Source organism: Megalopta genalis, unplaced genomic scaffold, assembly GCF_051020955.1.
Source record: "Megalopta genalis isolate 19385.01 unplaced genomic scaffold, iyMegGena1_principal scaffold0055, whole genome shotgun sequence".
In the NCBI taxonomy this organism is placed as follows: domain Eukaryota; kingdom Metazoa; phylum Arthropoda; class Insecta; order Hymenoptera; family Halictidae; genus Megalopta; species Megalopta genalis.
In genome coordinates, this window is record NW_027476124.1 from 1087501 (window position 1) to 1092343 (window position 4843).

At 48.1% G+C, this 4843-nt stretch overlaps 1 pseudogene; it reads left to right on the forward strand.

The window, feature by feature from the left end:
* Positions 1 to 131, forward strand: part of LOC143261550 (large subunit ribosomal RNA) — a 3019-nt pseudogene extending 2888 nt beyond the window's left edge.
* Positions 132 to 4843: the final 4712 nt, after the last annotated feature.

A 4843-nucleotide genomic window follows, 5' to 3' on the forward strand; every position in this document is an offset into this window, starting at 1 on the left:
AGGTAGCCAAATGCCTCGTCATCTAATTAGTGACGCGCATGAATGGATTAACGAGATTCCCATCTGTCCCTATCTACTGGTCTCCAAAGTCCAACCCCGCCTCCACGCGGCGGAGACCGGGCAACGCAAGTCTGTATTTGCGGCAAAAAAGGGCTATGGCACCCGCCCTGCCAGTCCCATCCTTCCCCATCACAGATTCCTCCCCATCACGGTTTTGTGGAGCTGAACGGCCGCGGTGCTTGCGTGAGGTGCTTGACACCCGCTACCGTAGCTGGCGAAGCTCCGCTACGCCAACAGCAACATGCCTATCTTCGCTAGACGGGCACCAACCATGTGCAGCCGCCTAGTTACGCCAATAGGCAAAGAATAACCAACAGACGCCACCCTAGCACGCTGCATAATCATTGCTGACGTGTAGAAGAAAGGGGGTGAATACATGTGGCAGAGTGCCGTCACTGCGGAGGGCGGTGGCGGGCACCCGCTGCCGCGGTCGAGCGGCAAAGCAAAACCCTCCTAATAACCTTCTATACACAGTTGGAGTAGGTAGCACAGCCTACCCAACTCAAAACAAACTTGAAAACTCCTTACACGGACAAGGAGTCAAGACTGGGTCTTCCGTACCCAGCCTAATGAACGATGAGCGAAGGCGGCGATTTACCCACGTTCGGACCCCTCGTAGGTGTTCCGTCGGGGGGTAGGTACTAAAGTTTTGTGTATGCCAACATGGCGAGGAAACATATCTGCGCCACCTCCGTGGTGGCCAGATTCGCAATAATTGTCCCTATCTACTACTACTCCGTCAAGAGTGCCTGGATTGGGTTGGACTCGAGGTGGCAGCGGGAGTAGCACGTTGTCTTCCCCTGTCACGATAACGAACGAGGGTAGAGCCAGACCATCGGCACGCGTCGAGAGAGCGGCTAGTATAGTCCACATAGGACCCAGGCATAGCCCATCTTTAGACTCACAACGACGACACTAACTGTCCCTATCTACTGACTCCGCTCTCAACCGCCGTGGTGAACGGACGTGCGACAAGTCGCTCCGAAGTTAATCCGCGTCGTTTCGTAAACGGTAGTTTAAAAGTGACAAAAATTAAAAATTTTTTGTATCAACGTGCAGTGTTTTTTACCAACAACAACCTTGTGCAGTTCATTTGTTGATTGTTTTAACGTTAAAAAAGTTATAAGCATAAACATTTACTTTAAATTGTTCGCGTCCGTAAATTTTGACTACCTGCGCCGTCCCGGATTACAAGGGTCGCCGGCCAGGTAACGGTACCGCTTAACGGTAAAAGTAACGGTTTCTCGGCCTGTAGTACATTCCTCCGCGAAAACTCCTTAGCAACCGTCCCTAGTTACGCGCAAATTTCTTGATACGTACATTATTTTTCACGTGTGAGTTTCCAAAAATCCGAAGAAAAAAATCCGTGTGCAACTCCTAGACGACCTGGACGCCAGCCCAGCAGCCAACCGCCAGCCGACAAACCCACCACCTCGCCAGCCGACCACAACAGACAGGATGGAAGCCGATACATCCGATACAGAGGGCTACATCAAAGTAAGTAAACGCAACAGAAAAAATAAACGTAGAATAGTCTCCGACGCAGAATTAGACTCTGACACCCCGCTAACCAACGTGCCCTCTCAAAAGCCCCCCAAAACCCGGAGAAAATCCGAAGCCCCTTCTCCGCCCCCGGTCACACCTGCCCCCAACAATCCGCAAAACAACAGCAGCAAGACGGCCGCCGTCACTCCCTCCCCCGATCTCACCGCGAACGAACTTCGCTTAAAATCCGAAAAGGTCTCAATGGCCTTATTGAACTTCTTAATGGACCAGGACAACGGTCTCTATCCCGAAGCATCGCAGTTTATCGCCAGTAAACTCGCGAAACTGCAAAGTATCCTTGGAGCGTCCCTCCTCCGCTGCAGTAACCTCGAGGGCCAAATCCACGCCATCACCTCCGAAAATAAAATGCAGCGCAAGACCCTCGAGACAGTCACTGAAAAGTGTCAAGTCTCGAAAGAACCCTCCCGACCCACCACCTACGCCGAAAGAGTCGGAGTCCGCTCCAAAACTGCGGCTCTTTCAAATTTAAAACAGAACCCTCCTAGCGCGATCACGATCCTTCCACAGGATCCCAAGGTCTTCGAATCCAGTGAGAAGACCAAGGAAGCAGTCCTGAAGCTCGTTTCCCCTTCCGAGAACAAATTGCAAATAAAGAGCATCAGGAGGATCCAGGGCAACGGGATCCTAGTCGAGTCCTCTAAAAATTCTGACCTAACCACCCTTCAAGGCAACGCGCAGTTGAAAGCTGCCGGCCTAATAGTAGGAGCCCCGCTAAAGAAAAATCCCAGAATAATATTGTACGACGTCCCGAAACTCGAGAGTGACGAAGCCACACTTAAGGCTATCGTCAACCAGAATCTCGACGGCCCCGAAAAATCTATTTCCCAACAGATCAAACTCGCATTTAAATCAGGCGACAAAAACAGAGATAGATGCAACTGGATTCTAGAAGTGTCTAAACAGGCCCGCGACATCCTCGTCAAGAAAGAGCGAGTCTACGTCGCATGGAATTGTTGCCGCGTCAACGATTACATCGCGGCGACCCGCTGTTACAAGTGCCACAGCTTCGGTCACACGACGAAATACTGCCGCGCCGAGAAAGACATTTGTGGTCATTGCGCCGAGCAAGACCACACTTTCAAAACATGCCCAAACAAGGCCAAACCGTCCTGCTGCCATAATTGCCAGAAAACCGGCAAACCCGCCACCCACTCTGTCACCCACAGCGAATGTCCGGCATACATCGCTGCTATAAATCAGGTCCTCGCTCGCACGGATTATGGTTTATAAACCTAACCACTCCCAATCCATGCCCACCCTTAAAATAGGCCAAGTATCCACTAGACGCAACACAAGTAGCACGCGAATCCTAAAAGTAGCACAAATAAACGCCGGAGGTTCTAAGACAGTAACTGACGAACTCAGACAGATAGCGACAAACAAAAAGATAGATATACTCTTGCTTCAGGAGCCCTACAGTAACGCGAACTCCATCCCAGGCTTCGGAATTACTACAAAAATCATAACCGACAAAAAACGCTTTTCAAAAATCTCTACCGCGGACAAAATTAAATCAGCAATAGTTATTTTCAACACCGAAATAGAAGCCCTTAAGATCGCACAAATAAGCAACACCCATTGCACATGCGTAGAAATCTGCACGAAAGACGACAGATTCTACATAATCAACGCGTATCTCCAATTTTGCGAAAACATAGACTCATACTTAGCCCACCTAGATAAAGCAATTACAACTCTCAAGGGGCATAAAATAATAATTAGCTTAGATTCAAACGCGAACTCCCCCCTCTGGTTCAGCAAACGCACAGATCCTCGAGGAGAGACAATGGAAGATTTCATCTCCCAACACAGACTCTTCGTAGTTAATAAGCCTTCCGCAACCTTCACATTCAACACACCTAGAGGAACTTCTAACATTGATCTCACTCTAGCGTGTGCAAACTCATTCGACAAAATCAGGTGTTGGTCGGTACATGACAGTACGACCACGAGCGACCACAGTCTAATAACCTATTCCATCCAACTATTCCACACTTCTAGCCGACCAGTCAGAACCAATAGGTTCAACGTTAAAAAAGCAGACTGGGACAAATTTCACCACTGTCTCTCCAACAAAACTACAAACGACCCGCCCCCCTTAGAAACCTCAACTCCAGAATCACTCGCCGCGAAAATAGAAAATAAAATCATAACAGCAGCAGAACAATCCATCCCGCAAAAAACACGCTTCCCGAAATCCGTCCCTTGGTGGACTCCGCAACTAAGCAAACTTAGAAAAGAGGTCACTGAGGCAAGACGTATCTATCAAAGAACAAAAACGAAATCGGTAAGGCAATCCTTAGGAGAGTCTTATCGAACCCTCCGAAATAAATATATATCAAAAATTAGATCCGCGAAACTCAAAAGCTGGAGAAACTTCGTCTCCAAGGAAGGAAACGAAAACGCATGGGGAATAACATACAAAATAGCAAACAAAAAACTAAAAGCAGACAAAGTATGCGAAAGTATACAAATACAAGGTGAACAAACAATCACACTACGCGACACAATAGACAAACTCTTAGCCCACCTAGTTCCAGACGATAACACGACCAACGAAACAAACAGACAAATTAACATCCGACTGGAGACGTCGTCACCTCCAGCCACGGAAAATTCTCCCCCATTCTTAAAAACAGACATAGCCACAATAGTAAAATCCCTTAAACCGAATAAAGCCCCCGGACACGACCGACTAGAAAACGTAATCATTGAGCGGGCCTGGACTACCCTACATGGGGAAATCACAGAACTGTTTAATGATTGCCTAACCCACGGCGTATTCCCAAAACAATGGAAGCGTGCTCAGATTCGTGTGCTACTTAAAGGAAAAGAGAAAGAGGAGAGCGATCCTAAGTCCTATAGGCCGATCTCTCTCCTCCCAGTCCTCGGCAAAATTCTGGAAAAGCTTATGGCCAATAAGATCCACTGCCTTCTGCACAACCATGAGCTCACCTCTGATAGACAATTCGGATTCAAACCCGGAAGGTCAACAGAGGACGCCATGGTTGAATTAAGAAAACATGTAACTTACTCTCGGAACAAATATATGATAGGTCTGCTCTTCGACATCTCAGGAGCTTTCGATTCGGTATGGTGGCCCAGCATCCTCTGGAACCTAAAAAATAGAAATTGTCCGCAAAATATATACAAAGTTATTCAAAGTTACCTCTCTGACCGAACAGCAGAGATAGTCACCTCTAGCTTCATATCCCGC